The sequence below is a fragment of the Pezoporus flaviventris genome, unplaced genomic scaffold (genome assembly GCF_033815535.1).
Source record: "Pezoporus flaviventris isolate CSIRO_AGI_PZ_B2104156 unplaced genomic scaffold, CSIRO_AGI_Pfla_v1 ptg000008l, whole genome shotgun sequence".
Lineage (NCBI taxonomy): Eukaryota > Metazoa > Chordata > Aves > Psittaciformes > Psittacidae > Pezoporus > Pezoporus flaviventris.
Window position 1 is genome coordinate 3,665,336 of NW_026892556.1, and position 24,815 is coordinate 3,690,150.

A 24,815-nucleotide genomic window follows, 5' to 3' on the forward strand; every position below is an offset into this window, starting at 1 on the left:
CTGTGAGAATGCAGAGGTAAGAAACTGCTCGCAGATGTTAAGTCTGGAGGTGGATCAAGTGTCCCTGTCATCTCATGGCAGGACTTCCCCTCTTGTACACTGCATGTATCACAGTCAGTTTTCCAGATCTAGTTTTGAATCTGAAACTCTCCAGGTTTTGAAGTGGGAAGATCCTGGCTTTTTCCCTTCCACATTTCACTACAAAACTCTGTATTTCACTCCCTTTAGAATCTTTTAACTAACTTCCAAACAAATATAGACTGAGAATTATTTTCCTGTAGGGCTTATGAAATGCTTTATAAAATACAAATTAGCATGTACAATGCCATATGTCTTATGCAATTCAAATGCTTTTCACCCTCCTGGGCATAATTATAGAGAAGAGGAAAAGAGGTTCCTTGAAACCATGCAATAGTTACATCCCAAGCCCCTCCTGGTGCAAATGAAAGCAATTTTATCACTGTTTCAGTTCTGATAAACCCAGAGCAGATCAGACGCCAATCAGCACAAGCTTTGCTCGTCTACGAGGTGATTCCAGAGTGACATTACCTTGGTAAGGAGCTGCTATGTGGCACACAGGAACTCAAGTTGGCTATCAAAGCCCTGGCACATCTCTCAAACCCAACTCCAGGGTTGTGCCCCTCTTTCACTGGAGTGACATGGATTTGCAAAGTGAGACAGACTCATCTGAGTTCATTCCTGCTGATTTATTTCAGATCACCCTGGGGCTGCAAGCACAAAACCTGACAAGCAAAACATGCAATCATTGACTTAAGTCTAGGCATGATCCCAGAGTGGATAATCCTTGGCTTCATATTAATCCTGCCAGTTCTGGATTGATGAACACTGAGACAAAGGCCCTTCCAGGGCAAGTTCATAGCTTCAGGAGTACAGCAAGGACATACATCCATTCATGTGGAATCGCAAGCAGCATGTGATTTAATCAAGAGGTGGCAGTTCCGAGTGGTGGCTTGATGGTCAAAAGACCAATCTGACACCAAAATAGACAAACCCTGCCAAAAGGCATTTGTTGTTCATTATTTTTCCCATAAGCTTGGCCATTTTACTGCTCTGAATCACCAAGGACAGGAACAAATGGAAGGACCAAGGTGCTGGAGGGAAAAATCTGAAGCTGCTTTCAAAGACTGCATTAAAAACTGTCCTGGTTTCAAGACAAAACGCACAGCCTGAGGTCCATAAAACCTGGATTAATGTGAGCCGGGCCAGGCTGGGGTCTGGTCTCAGCCTCTGTTGGTCTTTTGTACCACCCAACCTTTTATTTTGTGAGCAGTGGTAGTCAGTGACATTCCCTTCTGTCACTGTATACTGCATCTGATGAAGCTCTGCTGTGATGCCTTTGATATACAAAGGCCTATGATCTCCTCTCTTCAAGACTTTGATAGCTTCTGCAGCATGTGAAAAAGGCAGAGTGAGGACATGAGGTACCCAAAGAAGCAGCTCTCACAAAGTATCACCGCATCTCCAAAAGAAAATGTGTATTTTGTCATTCAAAATTACTTTTCATATTCCCACCCACATTTTGTTTGAATGTTTAATTCCTCTTATACCTGTTCTGTGACTATTCTGAACTTGTGTGATTTGGTCCTACCTAGTAAGAAACAATCACATCTGGGAATCTTGAAGGCTGCTGCTGACAGAACTGTCATCCACTTGTCCTTGTGAATTAAGGGTACTGAGAACGAGACCTGAACTCTGTAAATGGCTCATCACTTCCTCTTGCCATACCCCGATCTGCAGATCCAGACATGAAGAGTTTGAGGGTACAGGTGAGATGATCACTAAGTTCTCAGTTGTCCTGGCACCCATGAAAACAGTTTGATGCACACATGGAACTAACAGTAAATGGTTTGAAGTGAGCAGCCCAGAGGAAGGGATAATTATGGAAAGCCCTGCATTTGTCTGGTCTCCATCCTACCTTCAGCAACACTAACACTGATAAACCATCTTTCCAGGATGCTCCAGCTTAGTTTTTCTTGTTTGCTTGGTGTCAATAGTAAATGTGAGCTCTTTGGGTCTCTCCAAATAACTGGTTCTGTCACTCCAAAGGGCTGAGGTGGTCTAGTGAACTAGGCGGCCTTAATAGCAATGCTTTACTTCTCACTTTCTTCAGTAATGCTCCCTTTTCCCTGTTCTTAAAACCTCTTTAGCCATTTAAAACTCAGGACCATTTTTCTCTTCTTATCAGGTTATTCACTTTAACCTCTTTAGTGTACTTCTGTGAAGCAGGTCATAACTTATCAAAGCTTTAGATCTCCTCTCTATGAAGCTGTGCTTGTATTTACAACCAGTGGGTCAAAAATGACAGCTTAAAATGCTGTTGTTCTTAGCTAACCATGCTGAGGTACCCCAGTGAGACAGGGAGGATGGTACCTGCAGAGGAGGCATACCAGTGCACCAGCTCCAAACAGAGGGACTAAGGGACCCGCTCACGAGGAAACAGATGTGGGTGGGAAGCGACCCCACACTGTTTTCTTCATGGTATCACACAGCACCTATTATGAAGGCTGTAGCTTAGAGCAGGACTAAGGAGCTACAAGATTTTGACAAACAAAAGCTCTCAGTGAAGGGAGTTACAGCTACACCTGTTTCAGATCATTCCCGTAACATGGTGTTATAGCTGAGGGGCCAGTCCTAGCTACTGTGGGAAAGGAAACCACAGATTCTCAAAACTAGAGAAATCCAGCCAATGCACAGTAGAGGTCAGCTCTCAGCAGAAACAGGACAAGTAAAAGGACTATTGCTGCCTAATAGCAAACACACAGTGCCCAGCATGCAGATCCCTGTTACAGAGCACATCTTTCTGATGCAAACCAAGACCATAACCAAGATGTGTCAGGAGTTAGAATGCATTTGGATGGGGTTGTCTCCACCTGACAATTCATAACCGAGTTTGGCCACTTGGGTTTATTTCAGCTCAATTTGGCAGTTTTGTTACTCTTCTGAGTGTCATCAGGTCCAACGGTCCGATGTAGATTGAAATGAAAAAGATTTACATTATCAAAGTCCTACAGATCAATCCACTTATCTCTGTGGTGGTTTGTGCCTCTCCTATAGATACACCCATCTGACAAAGACTCTGGGGTTAACTACATCCTGTCTCAAGATTACAGCCTGCCTTTGGCAGAGTGGTCCAGCCCATCCTCTGGGGCAGAGCACAAATCATTCTTTTCAGCTTCTTTTGTCATTTTTTAGCTTGATGTGGAAAGAGTTTTGATAGCCCCTGCAAACTTGCCATTACAGAGGCTGCCCATGAATCTATTCAGCGACTCTGTGCATCTAGTGAATTTTGCTGACATTTCCCCCCTCTTCTTTAAGATGATTGGCACTGCAGTGATGTAGCTTGGAAATGCACACAAGTGCAGCTGATTTTCAGGCTTGGCTGGAAAATCTACATTCCTTCAGCTGGAGTTTTTAAGGTTTTGTTTTATTTTACTTGATTTTTTAATAGCTCCCAACTAACATGAAGCAGCTTTTGAAGAGCTCTGATCTGGAAGACAGATTAAATAAGAATAGACACCTACTAAACACTGCCAGAATAGACTCTGTAGATGCAGTTATTGGATGAAGAATAAGAAAAGGTCAGATTGATGCCGGCTATGCAATCAGTGAAACAGGTTTCTTGAAGAGTAAATTATTAAAGGTCCTTTAGCACATCAGGATATTAAATTATTTTACAAACTCCTGTCCTACATTTGAATGCAATACATGGTCAGCCTTTTACCCAGCTATTTGAATGGAAAGAGAAATGTCACCTTTGTCTGAGATTTCCTGTGCCCCAAACCAGGCTGTCTGCTGCCAGAACTCCTGCACAAAGCACCACTGTTCATACCCAGATCAGCTGTGTGCTGGGGGCCTGATGCATCCAGGACACATCCGCTCCACTGAGCCGAGTGTGCTGACTGCTGTCCCGATTTTCCACCTGAAATGTGGGAGCATTGCTTTATCGTGTAATATCTGAGCACGCAGACAAGCTACCAGGGGTGGGAGTGCACAGGTATTTCTAGAGCAGTACCTGGAGAGCAGAACTATTCGATCTGCATTTGCTTCCAAAACAGGCAGCTTCACCCATTAATCCTGTTGCTTCAACTGGCTCACTTTTACCCCCTTTTTCCTGAGGGGTGAGGGAGTGTACATGGCCAGGAAGCCTCCAGCTCACCTCAAATGCTGGAATTTGCAGGTTAGGTGGGTTGTGCGGGCTCCTTCTATCATCAGCAGAGATCAGCACTTCCAGGAGTGTAATTCATTCCCGCTTTCTATTACCTGCAGATGGTACTGTGATCACTCACCTGGACAACATTTAAAGGACTAAAGTTTGGTAAGAAATGTCCTCCTCTGTCTCTGGACTAATGAACATTGTCATCCCATGACACTGTTCTCTCTGTGCTACTAGCACATATTATATTCCTATATCCCTAGTGATGACTCAGAGAAAATAGTTCTTCCTCCCCCCTGAGAGTGTTCAAGGCCAGGCTGGACAGGGCTTGGAGCAACCTGCTCTAGTGGAATGTATCCCTGCCCGTGGTAGGGGGTTAGAACTCTTATGATCTTAAGGTCCTTTCCAACCCAAACCATTCCCTGATTCTTCCCCTTCTGTCTTCTTCCACATCCTGTCAGTGTAATCTCAAGATTGCTGCATGTGAACCAAGGCTGGCACACGATACCATCACAAGCTGAAACACTAATATAAACAAGGTTTACTATAATGACAAAATGACACCTGGAAGAATAAAGCACAACATTGTTCTAACATCTCCTAGCCAGGCAGATCTTACCTACGATGACTGGGTTTTGGGCAGTGATTAAATATGTAAGGGGATTGTTTCACTTCTTCCTATCTTAACTCCCTTCTTTACTCAGCATTAGATCTGCTGTCTGGATCCATTTCTCAGAAGCAGGTATCTTCTCCTAAGAACACATCCCCTAAAACACCTCTTCTGTAGAATAACTACTTAAGAACAATGAGGGGTGTTGGGTGTAACACTCATGCTGAGCAGTGCTACCATCCTGGATTGGGGCCAGTATCTTCCATTTTCCTCCAGGGGAGAGTGAAGCTGGGGAAGAGCAAACTGAATTTGACAAACTGTGTTCTTCATTAATTTACATCCAATTAGGATTAATTAATTGCTGACTAAAGTATCAACCCATGTAATTATGTATCAAAATAAATAATCTTAAGCACTAAATGAGGCAGCTGGCTAGAAAGTGGTGAGACACCAGTGTTCACACAGCCCTGCTTCCCACAGAGCCAGGGCTGTGCTGCTGAAGCCAGTCAAAGCAGGGAGGTGCCTCCAGTTGGAAATGGGCTGATTTTCACTTACAGCTCACAATGTGTATCCAACACCCTACTGTCTCTCCCTAAAGAGGGAATGATCTGAAGGGCAGGGCCAACTCTTTCCCCTTGAGGCAGTGAGTTGCCAAACCACAGAGACTAAGTGACCATCAGATCTTCTGACAACCCCCTGACACAAGCCAAACGTGATTCTGGAATTACTGCCTTTGCTCTTTGGAGATAAGTGGAAGTTTCCTCCAACTGCAAGCAAACGCAGAAGCATTTACACTGAGAAAGAGTTAAACCTTCTGTTTTTTAATATGTGGCGACAAACACGTACCAAGATTTCTCATGCTGGGGGTGTACGATGGACAGAAGGCTTGTCTCATGCAGCCAGCTATCAGTGTGCTATCAGTCTGAGGCAGAGGTATAAGGATAATGCAATGCAAGAGGCATGTACACAAACAGGGCAACAGAAACGGGAATAACAGGAAAAAAGCCTCCTCTGGAAGGAATAAAGTAAGAAATGAAATATCATCTTAGGATGGTTTCCCTATCTAGCTTTAGCACTTCACTATCCAGCTCACTGGTAGATACACACTGTTCGACTGAGCAAATTCAGTGTGACACTCACAGAGAAGTTGCTCATGAAAAATGGGGAGATTTTTGTCAGGTTGTATAAATGAATTAGCCAAAGTGACGCTGCGTAGGAGACACAACCATCTGAAGAAGAACAAAATAACCTATTTCTTACAAGGTCTAGATTTCACCTTAAATTCAAATGCCAATTGGAAGTGGCATTGAGGGTAATGGCCTTTGTGAGATGTTAAATGAAAAAGCACAGGCAGGATAAATAATCTGGAAGTGCCTGTGTTGTCAATACAGCCACAGTAAAAGCCAAGAGCTGTGAGATGCAGAAGGACAGGAGGATGCAGAGCAGTTAGAAGCCTCTTTTTAATATCTCAAAAATGCAAGTTTGAGTCATACTTCAAGTGTCTGCTAAAAGATGACCCCAGCTTAACTTCCTTTCCAGAGTTGGATAGCTAAAACTGATCAGGTCTGACCTAGCCATGGTATTCCTCTGTGACTACTAAATTAAGGTTGACTTAACACTGCTGTGCAGGAGGGATGGTATCTGATCCCTCTTCTGTGGGGCACAGGCCTCACACTGAGAGGAGGTGGAGCAGAACAAGGTTGCGGGTTATTCCCTCAGAGCACATTTCATGTGCCTGCCCTTATCTGCAAGGATGAACTCCAGTGATCTGGACAAAGTGAGACTCAATCTCAGTCCCTTCAGCCCTGTGACCTTACAGTGATGGAAACCCAAGATGCCCTTTGCAAATAGCAGGTAGTGCACACCATGCATGATGATATCCTGGGAGTCAGGAGACCAGATTTTGCTGCTGGCTCTAAAGCTACTGAGTCTTCCCACCCAGCCACATTACTTCCCAGTTTCCCCTAGAGGTGATGCAAGCAACCTCCATCTGCTGTGTTCTGAGATCCGTGGAAGGAACTCTGCTTGTTTTAAAGCAGTAGGACAAATGCAAGGCTGTGCTCTGCTCCTCCTAAACTCAACAAACAGCTCCAACCTTGCCCATGCATTTTGCTCAGCAGTGAATACCACTCTACAGGAATAATGCCTCGTTTGAATGCCTGGTTCTTTCTATGAAATCGATTCTATGAAAGGGGAAAAACATGCCTTGAAAATATATTTACATCTAAGTGCTCTGAAGAGCTCTGTTGTAGGTATGAGGAATTTGCGTAGGCCCAGCTCTCCCGATGGTGACCATGTAATCTCCCTGTTATCATCTAAATACCTGCCTAATACTTGTTTAAACAGATCTAAAATTACTCACAGCTCTCATACAGAAGAGGATGTCATCACTGTTCTACCTAGGTAAATAAGCACTTGAAGCAGAAGAGAAAGGGAACACAGCAAGATCCCCTGTAGTTCCACCTGAATTAACCACAGGTAGTGTCTGAGTACACTCTCTATTGTGCCTCAGCTGCCGCTCACCTCTGTTTAGCTTCATTTCCTTCTTTCATTGCCTGGGTGCTGTATGTTTTGTCTGATTCACTCAGTCTGCGTCCCTGCCTGGTCTGGGCAATTTAGCTTCAGAAAGTCTCAAGTGCGCCTGCTGTGAGGTGGTCCTTGGGTAGTTCATTTTCTTCCCCATTTGTAGTTTGAGTAGCACTGCTGCAAACTGCATCGTGTAGTCCATAGCTCTCCAGGCCAGATTTCCAAAGCTATTCAGGCACCTAAGAAGGAGTAGAGCAAGCATTGGGCTTCCCAGAACTGCAGGCAAAGCTGAATGCTGCCACCGCAAGGCTGAAGGCATTTCTGGCCCCAAAGAGACATTATCCTCTAACAGGGAGGTGCAGGGATGCAAAAGGTGCAGGGATGCAAAAGTACCTCTCAATCCTCATCTCGTTGATGGGAAAAGGCTACAAAACCTTCCTTTCCAAAACCCAGAGGGAATGGCAGAGCCTAGGCTTGACTTGCAGACAGCAGGGCTGTGCCTCCCTGTGATGGGCCTGAAGAGCTCACACAGCCTCAGCATGCTGGCCCTGTCAGGGAGGAAGGAGGTTTGAGGGAACCATTCCTTCACTACTGGTTTTTTAGTGCCCTTCTTCATACAGCAGTCAAGTGCCAGGCCTAAGGTGGAAATTAAGTGTCCAGCATACCTACATGCTCTGGAAAATCTGTCCCTTTACTTCCTGTCTTGGGTCCCACATTTTCTGCTTGTATGAACCACAGCTCTCATCTCTTTTTTTTTCTATGGCAATACCACTTCTTTTCCTCATTTCATTCTTTTCCATGCTTTGAAAGCATTAAAGACTGTTAAGAGGCCATCACACCTTGGGAATTCATCTGTCCTCATGATGGAGGCCTCTCCAGCCTCCAAAGATACTCTTCCTCTGGCAACAAGGAGCTAAGAAAAGCCCCCCATGCTGGCAGACTGGGAGTAAACTGGTGGAGCTCAGTAAGTTCAGCACACCTACAGTTTCCAGCATCAGCCAGGGGATCTGACCCAGGATTTGCAGAGCTGAATGCAGGGGCAAGAGCTGTACAGTGCCATCTGCCTCAGCAACACTCTTCATAGCTCCTCACATCCAGAGCGCAGCAGTGTGAGTGGCCCCTCGAGAAGGGAACAGGACAGTTTGGATCCATAATATCCTGTATTAAAGCCTCTACTGTAGAAACATTTGTCCTCTATGAGCATCATCAGCTACTTACAAGACAGAGAAGAGCAAAAGCTTTTTCACCTACTTGTTACTTTTTTAGCATTAGTAGGAGGGATTCATCTTACCCTGGCTCTCTGTCAGGTATGAAATGAGAATGTGCAGAGAGTCTTCTTCTTGAGGTATATTACCTACATCCTTCAATAAAAACAACTAGAAAGGACCCCCTGAATCAGTCCCTGGCAATCACAGGAACAGGAACCTAAAAATTCCACTTCATCTTACCACCACAACATATATTGCTCTGAATTAAGATTAAATTGTTTCATATCCCAAGGCCAAGAGCTATTTAAACTATAGCGTGCCACGGGAAGAGAGCAGGGAAAACTGTCTGCATTTACTTGACTTTGTTACTACCTATAGAAGAAAACTGATGCTGCCCCCCAAAAGCACCGGGCTGTAACTCTTTGCACTATGAATTCACTACTTTATATGTAGGTTTGTTTCCAATTAAATCATTCCTTGTTCATGCAATGCAAAGATCCAACACACAGGCAGAGGTTTTGCTCTCAGGCATTGATTCAGATGGGGAGGAAATTAGCTGTGAGCATGAAACGCATTATACTGCCTTCTGCCAAGGCTAAGGCCTTGCTACAAAGGAATGGCATAAATACACCACCAAGGCTGACATTCTTCTCTGGTGGATGGGCTGCAGGTTATTACCAGGGCTGGAGAGGTAACACTTTCACTGCTGATCAAATCACTGTTACAAACCAGCTCCCAGGACCAGCCCCAGGCTGAGCGGATATTAAGAAAAGGAGATCGATTTCCTTTCTTAACCTAGAAATTCATCCATGTCCCAGGAAAGAAAGAAGAATCTCAGCTTGGAACGCACCAGAAATCCTTCTTGACAAGGCAGCTGAAGCCAGGCTGGGGGCCTGAAGAGCAGCAACACTACATCACCTCAGTCAAAAACTTTTCCACATCTTACCACAGAGAGATGCTTCTGCTGGTGTAGAGAAACAGTTCCTGACCTCTCAGCACAGACTACAAATCTCTTTTCCAGAGTTTCACAATATTTACCAAAGTACCTTTGCTTCTGTTTTAGGAAGAAAAATGTTTCTTGGCCTCTGGGCAGCACAGAAAGAAAACCTGTCAAACCTAAACAGCTGCAGTAGTTGTCCAAAGAACTCCTGATTCCTATTTTCAGCTCACTGCGTGACTTTGGGCAAATCATGTTGTCTCTGCATGGTACCAGTTCAGCAAAACACGAAAGCACGTGCCTATATCCCGTGGAGCTGTAGTGCTGAGCTGAATCACAGCCAGTCTGCTCTGGTTTTCCCCCTCATCATATGAAGGCAATGATGCCACCTCTCTGCATAAAGCAGCCTTGGGACTTGGAGATTAACTTTTCCCTAAGGAGAAAACATTCATGTTAGTCTGGCTCCAGCTGTGATTACTTCAAGGGTAAAGGTATAGCTCCAGAAATATTTCTCTCACTGTAGCCTGACTTGTGGTTCCACTTCAGTGAAACAGACCAAAAGAGATGCCTTCAAAATGGACAGAGCAGTAACAGGACCTAAAATGCTGAGAACCAGACTTGGTCCCAGTAGTGCAAATCAGAACTACATGAGCAGAACGCCCAGCTCTTCCCACAAGGAGGAACATCGTGAAAGTAATAGTGCTGGAAGTCACTGGGCACCACCAAGCTGCTTGAAACCCTCACACACAGAGCTGCATTCAGGATTTGGGCTTCAAGTACAGCCCTCTGCCAGGACTAAACCCACGTCTTGAGAAGGTGTCCTTAAGTAAAACAGAGCTGTGCATTCCCTGGAAGAGTACTCTCTTCCTTGCCCATGATTTGGGCTGCAGTATGGAAGGGATGCCTTCAACATCACCCTATTAACCACCACCTCCCCTGTCTCTATTTATTCCTCATTTGCCAAAATAAACCTCCAAAACAAACTATGGAGATTATTTCTCCAACACACAGAGTTAACTTCAGCCTTGTTCTGCATTAAATCATGCAGCATATGGAGATGCAATTCCAAACCATCTGGATTATCATTAGCCATCAGGTGTTATGCTCATTACACCTGTTAGAAAGAAAAAGGATAATTAAATAGGAGGGGGAGTATATTCTGCTCACAACATTCCTGCATTTTATCAATACCTCCTCCCTGTCCCTTTTGGCTGTAGGACCAAAGCACTTTTTCTGCAGTATGCAAAATAAAAACCATTTGCATGAAGCAGAAATAAAGATAAGTGAACCTTCTTAGCCTGAGCAGATGTTTTTCATTAGAAAATAATTTGTCAAAAGGTAGAGAGACTCATGCAACTAATTTTCAGAACAGCTTCTTTCACTTTGGAGGGTAACTAGACTCAATTTAATTGCAAATGGGCTGCATGTTCCCCAGAATAACGAAGGGAAAAGCAACAAGAACATGTGCTATTTTTTTAATCAAAATCTCTCCCATAATAATTTGTGTCCTATTTTCCCTGGGACAATTGTTGATTTCTGATTCACTCTCACAGCTACTGGATAGCTATCTTCTCAGATAAAGCAACATTTTTAGGCACTAAAGAGAAATGACATGAAGAACTTTACTGCACCCATTTTGTAAGCCCATGAGCTAAAAGATGGCTTTTAATCCTGGAGAAGAGACAGTACCTTTTAAGGAGAAATGGAGACTACACTGGGCAGAGACAGAACAAACTTCCACATGGAGAGGTACAGATTCTGATCCTGCTTCTCATCTGCTGGGTAACATCAGACCAAGCTGATCTCCTGCTTACCACCCTCTAACTACCACCCTCTGGTATAATTAGCTCATGAGCTGTTCAGAGGCAATGGTGGTCTCTTCCAGGGAAGATCTGACACAATAAAACACTCTTCTCCATTAGATTCCCTCAGCAATGGCAAAATGCAAGTATTAATAATTGATCCAGCACAGTCAGCAGCTGGCAGACAGGAGCAAAGCTAACACGAGGGAATTTGGAATCTAAACCTATGTTTCAGAGCTAAGCCCTGTGGACAGACCTGTATTTATGTGTACCATACAAGCACCTCACCTCATTTTGGTGATGTACACCTCTTGTGCTGAGAAATGCTGGCACTGGTGGGCACATGTCTGTTTAGTTGTGTGTGCCAATCTGTAACCTGCACAAACACATCTATGTATGTGTATGTGACTTCCCTGTTCCTGAAGGGATACACAACCATACACATGGTGTTAAGCACTTGCTCTGGGCATTTGCTGATTCACAACAGTGCCAGGCCAGGGGCTGGTGTTTCTTCTCCTTGGGCAGCTACTTAAAAATCAAATGCCAACAAAAAGAGTCAACCTAAAGAGACAAGCACTCTGAGCTGAAGCCCAGGAACTGGGTGTAGGTGGAAAGGACTAACACTACAGCAACTGCTGGAGAGTCCAAGTCCCTGCTGCTTATCCATATAGAGATTTCTTATTTCCTGAAACCAAAGACTGTGTGACCTCCATCCATAACAAGCCATTAAAGTCCCCACCAACTGTGGTGACAACCTTGACAGGCTTGAGCTGTCAAAGACTCAGCGTACAAACCATAAGGGATGACTCTTCTTAAAATCATGAGATGGAGCTAACAAGTCTCCCACTGACTTCCAGGAGCCAGGATTTCACTTCAGCACATTTTCAGGACATTTTACACTGCAAAAGAAAGCACACCACTTGTACCAATAGAGACATGTAGTACACCATCCCCGGTATGGTTACAGCCCAATCTTGTGCATGTGTTTCATCAGATGACAGCTACTCCAATGGAAAATGAGCATAACCCACCTGCTATTCTGCAGTTCTACTGAGGGCTGAGCTTGTTCACCTTAAGTTGGTCTAGTTATAGCAGTACAGAAATAAAAGCACACGAGTCATTATTGCTCAGCTCAATAAAAAGTCATTACCCTTATCATCATCCTGCAGATTAGGAAACACGTATGTTGTCTGTGCCCCTGTTACAAGCAGCTTTTCCATAGGATGCAAGTTGGTGTTGAAACAGAACAGACCATGTGCCATTTGTCCAAATCATTCTGCACAGCTGTACTTGCATCCATCCACATTGCAAACATAACAACAAGTCTGTGATTTAAATGGCACTAGTTGCTCAAAGAGATGCTCTTTTCATAACAATAGGTAAATATATTTTGGGATCCTTGCTGACCAAGGTAACCTGTAAGACATAAAAGTACTGCTTGGACTTTCAGAGAATAATTCCAGTTTCCAATGAAACTTCACATCAAAGCATATTGCATTGGTTGTTTCTTACTAAAGGTGTGTGGGTATGTTTATTTTTAAAGGCTTTATCTTATAGTTTCAGAGATTTCTTCTGTTTTCTTACATTAACTTCTGAAGCTAGAGGTACAGTTCAGGATGGGTTATTTACACTGAAGGTGCAGGTTCTATTTCAGCATTTTATTTGGAAATGAAAATGTGTGTTAAAGAGGCATGAATTTTGTAAAGCAAACAAGAAACAGATAATTAAGAAAAATAGTGAAAAATGAAGCTTTCTGCATTTGCTGAATCTCCCCAGACCTGTCAGGATGCCTCTGCAAACCAGTGTTTGCTGCTTCATCAACTCAGGGAGGTTTGGCAGGTCTGCAAAAATGGGCCAGAAATCTCAAGAGCAAATGACTCCTTATTGACATTTCTGTTCCTGAGTCTGGCTTGATGCAAGAACAGAGCTGCACAGAGAACTGACAGGGGAACAAAAACCCTCTGAACATTGCCCACCACTGCTAAAGTTCCATTGAAATCTGTACCCAGGTCTGAATTTCAAACTTCCTAAAAATCTGAGGTGTTCAAATCACCTCATTATATATTTAACTTTTCTGCCATGTGTGAGGAAAAACAACCAAAGCCTTGTTTATAATGTCCAGAGGGCCTTCTTGGAAATGAACACAAAGCATCAAGATCTCATAAAGAGTTTTAGTCTCATCCCAGCCCTGGGAATATGAAACAACTCCTCTTATCCAGTCTTAGCAGACAGTTCTTTCCCTTTTCATGAAGACTCCTGAGCCCAATTAGGGAAATAAACAGAAGAGCTTTTTAGTGAGAAGGGGAAGGCTAGCACCAGGGTTGATACCTGGTCAGACCCTGAGCTCTGCCAGCCATCCCTACGCTGTCAGTCAGCATGGCCTGACACCAGGCGGAGGTCACCTTAACTCCCCCATCACAGGATCCCTGGCTGCTCTGCTGTGCTAGGTGGTCCTTCCTGGGGCAATGCAGATGAGGTTCTTTTTGCATGGCTATAAGCCAGGTATTTTTCTGTAAGATATATATACAATAAGAAAGAAGTTCTGCGAGGGTGCTGAGGTGCTGGCACAGGGTGCACAGAGAAACAGTGGCTGACAGTGTTCAAGGCCAGGTTAGAGCAGGTTGCTCCAACCCCTGTTTAAGTGGAAGGTGTCCCTGCCTGTGGCAGGGGCTGGAGCTAGAGAAGCTTTAAAGTCCATTCCAACCCAAACCAGGCTGGGATTTCTCTGATAAGTATAAAAGTAAATACATATCCATGCACAGATACAGAAGCATGGTATGTCCTAGACATAGACAATATTTTTCTCTAAATCACTTTTGCACCTGTAGCTTCTCTAATTCTAAATTCACCTCCTCTGCTTCATATTTCCTTCCTATTTCTGTGACTGCTGTCCTGTCCTCCTTCTGCAAACCATTTCTGTCCCAATAGCTGCACCTCCTCTTACTTTGGTGGGGGTTTTAGAAAGTTATGAAGTTGGAAGAAACAGTTTTAAAGTGAGAGCAGGGTAAGTTCAAGCTATCAAGTTCTTACCTGCTTTACCCTGACGAGCTCCCCAACTTGCAGCTTGCTGCATATGTATCATGCAGTGCACAATTTTGGGGAATTTGGCTTTTTTATCAGTATCAACAGGCAAGCAACCAAACCCCACTGAAATCAAATGGATGTTGGCACCCGAGTTCCTCTGGGATGAATGTCAGTGCCTAGGAGGGAGGAAGCTGTGAGTAAGCCAACCTCAGTCTGACCAAGAGCAGCATATGGAGAACTGCTTCCCCAACCAACACTTACACCTCACTGCTGCAGCCCCCAAGCAACATCACTGCTCCCAGATGTTCTTTCTGCACATCCTCATTTCTTTCCAACTCTTGCAATACTTTCTTCAGCCCCTTTTGATGCGCCTACCCTGGCACGGAAACCCACACGGGTTGCCAGTGACATTTCTTATTGATTTTTAAAAAGCTTCTGCTTGCCTACACAATAGTGCTGGAATAGCACTGGAACTTCTTTATGATTTACCTTCTATGTTCCCAGCTGTTCCTGATGCACATCCTTCTAACTTATAACTTTATCCTCCCCAAAATAAAATAAAATAGAAAACATTCGTAGCTGCAACTGTCACTATTTATGCCTCACAGTTGGCAGATCTCCTTCCGATTGCTATTCAATGGTTTGAATCTCTTCAGAGATGTGTAACAGAATTTCATTTTTAATCAGGTTGGAACTGCAAAGCATCCTAGGACATCACTGGCCAGATGCCCCCAGGGAAGTATTTATGTTGTTGTAAGACCATAATCATCCATCAAACACTAGATGTTAATAATAACACTAATTTGAAAATGGAGGTTTGCTTTTATGTTATTTGTGTGCTTTATGCAAGCAGGAAAGGCCAATTATCTCCATTTAAGAGAGACAGAAACAGAGGACACATTGCAGAGCAGGGATTTATTTGAGCCTCACTCTGATCTTTGCTCGCTGCCTGGCAGGAGCGAACCGTGTTTACTTCAGAAAGAACAGACATCAAATGGCACCTACAGCTGTGATACCTAGCCCCAGCTCTGCCACTGGGAGCTTCAGCAAGCCACACCACCTCAGCGTTTCTCAACTAAAGCAGACAGCAGTGCAGGGGAGATGGTACAAACAGCACCTTTTTGGTAGGTAAATAAACACTGCACCTACTGTGTTCATTTTAACTCCAACACTCATCTTTAAGCACAATCTTTACAGCCTATTTCACTTATTTGTTTTCCATCTTTGGCTTTTCAACATGGACACAGCGTGGGCTCAAACTTCCCTGTTGCCGACTCCAGTATTAGGTTTGTTATGGTGATATCCTACTGCCCCTCCTGCTTTGGAAGGGCTAAAGCATCTTCTCCTCCCTTAAGTATTTTCTGTAGTGCTGTAATGCTTCCTCTCCAACTCCAAACCTTCCTAAGCTGCTTTTGCTTCAACAGTGAGGAGAAAAGGATTAGCTGTCATCTGGAGGAATGGCTGCACCCAAGGTTTTGTGCAGCTGCAGCAGCAGGAAACAGCAAAGCTGGATTAAGAAATCTTGGCAATTTTTATTTTAGCTTCTTTTAGACTGAGATATAAAAATAAAAAGTAGCATCTCAACAAAAGAGAGCTGCTAAGACTGCTACTGACTGCATGGTGTGAACTGGCTCCAAGACAGTCACGCTATTAAAATAAGGATTACAATTAATGAGGCCAAATCTCCTAGAAGAACTTGACAGGGAGATACTTAATGATAAATCCCTGTTTTCTAAAACCATTTGTAGCCATGTATTTGGGAAAAGTGCATGTGTACAGCCAGCTATGCATGACTGTGAATGATTTCATGTGCAACTGTGTAGTGGGGATCAGCAAAAAAGCAGGAGTGATTTGCACTAGGCTCCTGCTCCTGACCCAGAACAGCAGGAGCTCTGCACACCATTCCTGCCAGTTATTTGTTTAACCTGCAGAATTCACTCCCTCCCTCCTCCTTTTTCCAAGGCTTTTAACACATCTTCCACAAAAGTTTGCTTTATGTTTCCCTTGGATCTTCCTTGTTGCAGACTGTGCCTGTGATTTCGTAGCAGCAGCAGAAGATACGAAGAAGGCATCATTCCCCTTCTTGCACCCGCCTTTTGTATGTTAAAGCTATTACCACTATGTTTTCTCTTCTCTAAGCTATACAACCCAATTATTTCTCTCTATCCTGCCAGCCACAACTTTCCAGACCTCTTGATCATTTTAAACAGTCTCCTCCGCAGTTTCCTCAGTTAACTGGTCTCCATCCCTGTTGAAGTTCAGTGCCCCAAATGGGACACAATACCCAGCTGGAGTCTTCCAGTGCTTACTGGAGCAGAAGGCTAACTCCACACATCTTGCAAGCTGCACTCGGGTTTTAGTCGGCAGTAGAAGCCTTCAGAGAGTGGCAGCTGCATTTGGCCTGACCAGCTGCAAACCCAGCTTCAGGAGAGCTTGAATCATCCAGAAATTGCATCATATCAGAGTTTCTGCTAAGATTTTGAAGAGACTTCACAGAAGCTGCACTGAACACTGTCAAACACATCTTGGGAACTTCTTTCTCCCCAGACTCTAAATCTGGCGCTTCAAACACAGCACCTCTGGGGTGAGATGTGCATTCTGGGATTCCTCCACTTCCGGAATATTGCTCTGTTGCAGTAGCTCACCCAACCTCTACACATGCTGATCCAACAGATCTGGATAGAAGCATCCAAGAGACTTGGCCCATGGGAGGATCCAGCTGCACTGAGTATTTAATTAGAGAAAAACAAAGACACAAGCTTGCCTAAGGTTACTCAAAAGACACATGGCGCTGCACCCCTCTGTGCACTGCCCAAACAGAGCTGGTTTATCAGCTGAAAAAGGATAGGAGCTGTTTCAGTGACTTCAAACTCTAAAGAATATGCCCTTAAGGTGTTTTGATCACTTCAGAGCAGTAGGGCCTGGCTATGGGAGTGGATGAGCTGAGTTAATGAACAGGTTTTTCTCATCTTCACTTCTCTCTGACCCCCAGCTGATGAAAATAGAGGACATTTAAACACTGAAACCTAGAGCCCTACTTTGTTCAAATAAAGACTCTGCTTAGCATTCAAGCCACTGCTAAGGGATAGTGTTTATTTTATTCTAGAGTTTAATTGAATCCCCAGAAGACTGTTCCTAGGCAAACTCACCTGAGAGCACAACTAAAAATAACAAGTCTTGGGAAACATTTGGGACAAGCATTAGGAGAAGGTGACTTTTCAGAGCTAGAAACCCTACCCTCACACCCATCCCAAGCATAAGGGTCTGCATTACAGTGCTCCTGTAATAGCAGGACTCCTTTAGTGCGTCTATTCACACTTTCAACAGAGAAGCACAGACTGATTCTGACAGTCTTCCATTCATTTCACATCATTAATGCTACCAAACTTGGAAGAATCAGTTCTGGTTTGTATCACCAGAAGAGGATTCAGTATCCCACAGTGCTGGTCATTATCATGATTATTCCATCTGGTTTAACATGGCCAGTAAGGGCTGGCTGATGCAAGACTCTGCACTTCAGAGGAGCTGGAAATCCCAGGCCAGCCATCATTCACCAAAACTCATGGGATTTTCTTTCTCAACTGGCTTGCAGTAGAAGATAGCCAGTCAAATCATAAACATGGTCCATGCAGAGCCCTCCTAGCACAGGCTGAAACTTGTTCAGGCCCCTGTGTGAATGCTGTCATTCAAGACTGAAGCACTTTATTCAATCCACACCCATTACTCAAGCCTGCAAACATGCCTATCCATGCTCTTCAATTTATAGAAGATAAATTGTTTTTTCACTTCTTTGTCTGGCCTGCAATGACTGACCTGATGGTCATCCTTCTGAGGGGACCCCTGAACTAACAACACTTCCAGCTGGGAATTGTGACTTGATCAGGATTGTCCACTACAATAACAACTAACGACCCCAACGTACATCCAATGCGTCAGGAGCTTCAGACCCCATGTCTGAGCTTAGGCAAAGGACTGCAGCCTCTTCCTGCAATGATCCCCCCGAGTTAATTCCTGCCACAGACCTGGCAACAGCCCTGGGCTTTTTCTTGCCAAGCACCAGTCATTGTATTGTAACTAACTAGCTAATGGCCTGGCAGGATGCCGTGTGCAGACCTGGGGTTAATGAAGACTTCCATCAAACACCCTTTACATGGTGAAGGTGGCAGGGAGATTTAACACACTGTATTTGTTTGGAAGGGGCTGACAATAATTAAAAATTAAATGGACTTTCTGCATTCATTATTGACATCTCAGTAGTAACCAGATATTTCAATTAATAGTTCTTTACTAATCCAACTTTCCTAGCAGCTAAACATATCACCAGAGCTCATTGCTAACACCCCTTCTATCCTCTATCTCCATGTACTTTTAGTCTGCAGCAGAAATCCAGCCATTTCAGAGGATGCTCTTGCTTAGAAACACTTTGTAGTAGAAAAGCAGCAGAATGCTTCAAATAAAATGTCCCTGCCTCTGTTCCAGTCCAGCTTTGTGTTCCCTAAAGAACAGAACTAATAGAAATCAAGATTATTCTTTCCTCTACAACCACAGGACAAACTGCTGCCATGACTCTTTCACAGAGTCTCACACATATGCTAACTCAGTTCAACTCCTTTTGTTAGGTATCTTAACACTGCTTTCAAGCTTTACTGGTCAAGTTACTATTGCTGTTAACATTATTTATAGCTGCAGCCTTATCCTGAACCAGATGAAGCACCTGATGACCCTGCTGTGTTTCACAAATGCTTACTAGGTTGTTTACTCAAGACAAAGGAAAAAAAAACCCAGAAAAATACTAATGGAAAACTCTGAAATAAATATTTCCCAGTTTTTTACATCATTTTTACTTGAATATTGACATCACTTTTACTTCAGAGACTTCTGAGAATGAAAAAACACATAGTGCTTAAAGAAATGTTCCAATGTGCATTAAACAAAAGTTTTCAAGGAGTAAAACCATCTCCTTTCCCTTCCACCAGACAGTGCAATAAACCCCAAGAATCTATTTCTCATGCCACAAATGACTTTGCTCCTAAGGTCATTCTATTAGGATTGTCTGTGTAGACAGTTTGTTTCCCTCTTACCTGCAGCACTCTTGGGTACTATGGGCCAGGAAAGACTGGCACAGGGTGACCCAAGCCCAGGTCAAGGCAGGTGCTGGTGTGATAGCTATTTAATAGTGGATCTTTGTCTTTGAACACTAGAACATGTTAAGGGTGTTTGGCCAAGCTTGGAAAACTTTAAAACATCCCACCCTGCCCACCAAGAAATCTCAAATACATAGAAACTCTCCACTTTCCCAGGAGAACTTGATCTGTCAGCAGTTTTGCAGCCACCCTGGGTAAACGCCAGGTTCCCCAGTGGCAGGTAACAAAACGTCACAAAAATGGTAACACTAGTTCAGACTCCAACTCTGCCCTTCAATAAGAAAAAGCAAGAGTGGGGTAAGCAGAGATGACGCCTTTCATACTAATCCACCAACCTCCTGACTTTCTTGAGCTGAGAGTATTTTCTGCATCACTAAATGTTCCCAGTTTCTAAATACCTACTATGGTATTAGCCCTTAAAGGGGCCCTCCAGGCAGCCCTGCTACCATTCAAAATAAATAATGAGAAAAATGATTGCTGAATGCTGCCACAATGCACCGACACACTTGAGTAACCGCACACTCCTCTTGCTAGCAATGACACTTCAGACGCAAGGGGAACCCAAGCACCCACCTGAACACTGGCATCATGACTTCCCCTAACAGGAAGCAAACTGTAAGTCACCTCCATCACTCCCCACACTGGAAATGGCAGTGCCTTAGGACACCAATGCTGTTTGCAGTGAAGAGCATCCCAAACCAAACCATCATCAGAGACTCAGTGAAGGCCCTGCGCTAGGTGAAACAACAGCTCTGGAGGGCAATATGTCTTCTTCACTCTCTATGGCAGCAACTGGCAACTCTCCAAACCAGCAGTGCTCAGGTCTATTCTTCTCTCCATGCATGTGTAACTCCTGGTAAGTTATTATAACACAAAACATTTGTAAAGTGTCCTTCATAAAATGGTCCCAAGGAGATTTCTTATTCAGGCATAATTAAGGACGCAGTGAACACAATACTCTTCCTTTCAGAATTAACAGCAAAAGCAGATGGGCTGCTCCCTGTATCAATCCATATCAGACTGCATGTCAGGTCAGGGATGTAGGAAAGCTGCACTGGGAAAGGAAAAGCAGAACTGGGGGTGGTGGGGACAAGTTTGGGGATTCCCCTTCTCTGCTGACCCGATTCTTGTGGAAAAAAATAAAAATGCTTTGAGGTTAGTTCTGCATCTGAAAAATATCAACCAAAACAGAGCGATGTGGAACACAGAGGCCATGAGAGATAGCAAGGGGTAGAAGAGGCCTGAAGGAGAGCAGAGAAGGGATGGAGGAAACAATGATTACAAGAAACATCCTTGTTCCCTTGAGCCAGGGACAGCCTTGCTCTGTGGCCACTGCAGCAGGAGCACAGACAGACCCAACCTAGCTTTAATCTACCTTTAGAATGCCTTTAGCCTTAATCTAGCTTTAGTTCCCAAGCCAACAGCAAGGCCCTTGCTTTATCATGAATTTCCCAGTGTTATGGCTCCCAGCTCATCCCAGGGCCTCAGGTGGCTCAGAGAGGCTGCTATGACTACATAACTATTCATACCCTACATAAAAGTGAGCTTCAGTAGTACAAATGCTGCAGCCAAACCTCTGCTTGCACAGAGAGATACATCTCACCTGTTCTTTCAGGACCTGACACACAAGCATTGTGCATCTGACCTGCTTTACAGGGTTAAAAAAGGGGGTTCACAGGAAGCATCTTGCCCATGAAATGGCAAAGGCAGTAGGAAAGGAGCCAGAACACTGAAAGGGCTTAGAAACATACACAGAAAGAGTGAGAGTCACAGGCCTGAGGTTTTAAGAGGTCCTTAATCCTTCCAGAGAGTGGGAGTCTTGGTTTCTGTTGCTGTTGACACAAGGAGTGGGAAGAAAGGCTATTTACACCTTTTACTTAAGGTCATATGCGACTTCAGTCTCCAAGCACCGACATTTCAGTGCTTGTATTTCCTCTGCCCACAGAAGGTGACTCAGGGAGTGAGCTCAAATATTTTGCTCAGTGTAAACAAGCCGAGTGAGCTGAATTGATATGGGACCCCAAATATCCCCAGCGAGCACTCAGCAACACATATTTCAGGAGCAGGGATGAGAGGAGAGAGCTGGCATCTTATTCCTCCAGATTTCAAGGCTAAAAGAAACAGAGGCCCAGCCCCATCATAGAGAGAGGGACTGAGGCACTGAGAAACTAAGTGACACTACCAAGGTCAAACAGGACACCCATGGCAAAGGCAAGACTTCAAACCCAGAAGCCAGGTCTCACCCCTCCACCAGCCTCCTCTGCCTGGTGCAGCACATCCTATACTCACACGGGCCCTGCAAAAGACCAGACCATCTTTTTGGCCAAGCAGACAGCAAGATCTCTTTCATTTCCAAGACATGAAGGGAAAGAATGCTATTCTGAAAATCTTTACTGCCACCGGAGAATATAAAGTTCCTATCTCCTGGCTCAGTAGCTTGCCATCAAATCCCTCATCATCTCTAATGCAGTTAATGACTGAGGCTTTGTTGATACCCTGTACAACTCTGCAGTATACAACCTACCTACACCTCAGAAAAGCTATAGACATGTTACAGTGAGTGGAAGACTCAAGTGCAATACTTAATATCACACCTTAGCTTAGCTATGCCAGAAGGATGAGATTCCCCATAAGGAGATAAGTCTATCACCATCAGGAGAATTTATCATACTTATTATGACTAAATAAATTAACATAATATTATTATTATTGCGATAAATTATTTTTATTGAAGTAAACTGGGTCAGAAGACACGTACAAGCTAACACTAAATCAAGCAGCTCTTCAGAGGTGAGTGCTCGAGATCATGCTGAATTTATTGCATATAACCTAAAGAATCACAAGACTAAGACACCAGCACTAAAAATAAGCGCATGAAAAGCATCTATTCTAAAAGAAAAAACCTTAGCCAAGTGGTAAAAAAGAAAGCCATAGCTACATAATAATGTTTTATGTGACTGCTGATAACATATTAAGTATAAATTATTAGTAAGGTGGCACTACACATCCCATAATTTACTTCTTCATTTTTTTTGGACTCTTTCTTCCTCTGCTGCCCTTTCTCCACCTAAGAAACCAGTGATGCACACGCCTGGCAGTGCAATTCATTTAGGGATACCTTTGGAAGCCATTTTCCAGCCTTTGCTTCCAAACAGCTCCACAACTCCAGCAGTGTCAGATTAGTTAGGAAAGCCTTCCAACAGGAGGTCCTCAGTTTCTCTCTCATCCTTTCACCCATCAAGCCTTCACTGCCCTCTGCACCTTCCGGCCCGCTGGGCACCCCCGGGGTGGGCACTCACCCAAGGGAGGCCATGGCCCGAGTTTCCATGGCTTTTGGGAACCATCTAGTGGTCCTCAGCCGGATTGCAGCGGAGGACTCGGCAGGGCAGACAATACCTGCTGTATTCCCTCATTAGATCGGGACGAGGCCGCAGGCTATGGTGTCATTCTTGCCGAAGTTGGGCTCTTCAAAGCAAGCTGAGATGCCTGCTGTTTTCACTGCAGTGAATACCCCACGTCCCCATTCTTCCCCTGCCACTTCACACCCCAGTATCTGGACACGAGCTACAAGGCACACAGCTCCTCCATGGCAGCAAGACCCACAGTCCTAGAGACACCGACAGCTGCCTGAATGCCGAAGTCCACAAGACAAAGCCTGCTTGATGCTCACAGCCATTCCCGCCTTTAAAGCCACCACCTCACTCACCATCTAGGTAGGTTTTCTCGCTGTCCCTGTAACCTTAGACCCCGCACAAACACCATGCTGTCCCCTCAAAGGGGACAGAGGAGCATCGCTACACCAAGGTCTGGGGAGCCCTCGTGTCCAGCTGAGGAAACAACCCCACGGCGATACTCGGGAAAACAGACCAGCCTCCCCTTTGCACGGTAACGGGGTGGCCGCGTTAACGAGGCGTCACTAGCACAACGGGCTCAACCGGAGGAGTTTTCAGTTCATCTAATTTATTACCAATTAGCACCATATTCCGATGAGGCACTCACAAAGGGAGCATCCATCATTAACGCTTAATGAAGCGCCTTTCCATCCCCTCCCCGGGCTCAGCCCCACGGAGCTTCGCTCCCGCCTCGCCTCGGCCAGCCCCGGCTCCTCACCCCTCACGGACCGGCTCCTTACCGTGTGTCCACAGCAGCTCCGCGCCTCTCGGGGGTCCCTGCCCCAGCGGGTGAGCTCTCGGTGCGGGGGGACTGCTCCGGTGTTGGCCGGTACTGGATACGGCCCCTCAGGGGCCATCCCCGCCGGTGTCCCTGCCCCGTCGCTGCCGCGGCTCCGGCCGGCCCCGACCACCTCCTCGGCGCCGGCTCCCCTCAGTCTTTCCCCGCACTCCTCCCCTCAGGCGGTCAAAGGCGGCCGGAACCGATTCCAACCGGCCCGAGGCGGTTGCCGCCGCCTCCTGCTCACACACAGGTGCTGTGCGGGGCTTTCCGGCCGCCATTTCGCAGCCACAGACCTAGGGAAGCACCTTTACAGGCCTCTGGGCTTTTAATGCTTTTTGCTGTTGCTGATGGTCCGAATGAGCAACAGGTTGGAAGTGTGAGTGTTTTCCTGGTGGACCCCATTGAGAGAAAGAGCTCAAGTGGGCTTAGTTTACACACGATCGTGTAATCACAGATGTGTGGGTTGGAAGGGATAAAGCTCATCCAGTTCCAACCCCCGAGATAGCTTGAGGTGTAGGGTATAATTCAGGTGCAAAGCCGTCACTGGGGTGAGAAGTGCTGTAATTCTTCAGCCTGCTTGGCAGGGATGGAAGATGTACAGTGGGAAAACCAAAGACATGAAAAGCACTGGGGTGGTTTGGGTGCCTCTTTCATGGGACCCAAATTGCAGAAGAAGCTGTGGCATTTGCTCACAATGGTGGTACCTCTGAGGTGGTGTCAAAACGTCCTCATGGCGGAGGGGAGGGATAATCCCATGGGATCTCCGGAGGTGGCCTGTGCCCACCTCCCGCTCGGAGGCATTCAGCTGAGGCTGTGTTGCTCAGGCTTTGCCTGGTTGGGGCTGGAAGTTGCTTCAAGATAAAGATGTTCACGGCTAAAATGAACTGTTGGAAAAGCACAAGAAACGGGCTGATCCAAAGTTAGTTTTGCCCCTTTGCATTCAATTCCCTGGAGCTTCCCAGAAGAGTGCGTTGTTCCAGGGGGATTAGTTTCCCTGCTTTGGAGAGGAAAGAGGAGGATTTTAATGGGCCAGAAAATCTCTTTTCCAGCCGGTCCCACTTCTGGTAGGGGCTGGGCATCGTGTAGGAGTGACCCAACACCAACTGAATGCCTGCAGGTGGTTTATAGTGAGGGTGCTGGATCTGCCCTTGGAAGCTGCAGGGCTCTGCTGCCACCCAGGGCTCTGCTCAGCTCCTAGCACTCCCCATCCTCTGGGA

At 45.1% G+C, this 24,815-nt stretch overlaps 1 long non-coding RNA gene across 1 annotated transcript; it reads right to left on the minus strand.

The window, feature by feature from the left end:
* Window positions 1-692: 692 nt before the first annotated feature.
* LOC133267462 (uncharacterized) lies at window positions 693-23,613 on the minus strand. Its single transcript, XR_009742769.1, has 2 exons — window positions 23,558-23,613; window positions 693-1,406 (listed from the first exon to the last, which is right to left on the minus strand). It is a non-coding gene; the product is annotated as an uncharacterized LOC133267462 (long non-coding RNA).
* Window positions 23,614-24,815: the final 1,202 nt, after the last annotated feature.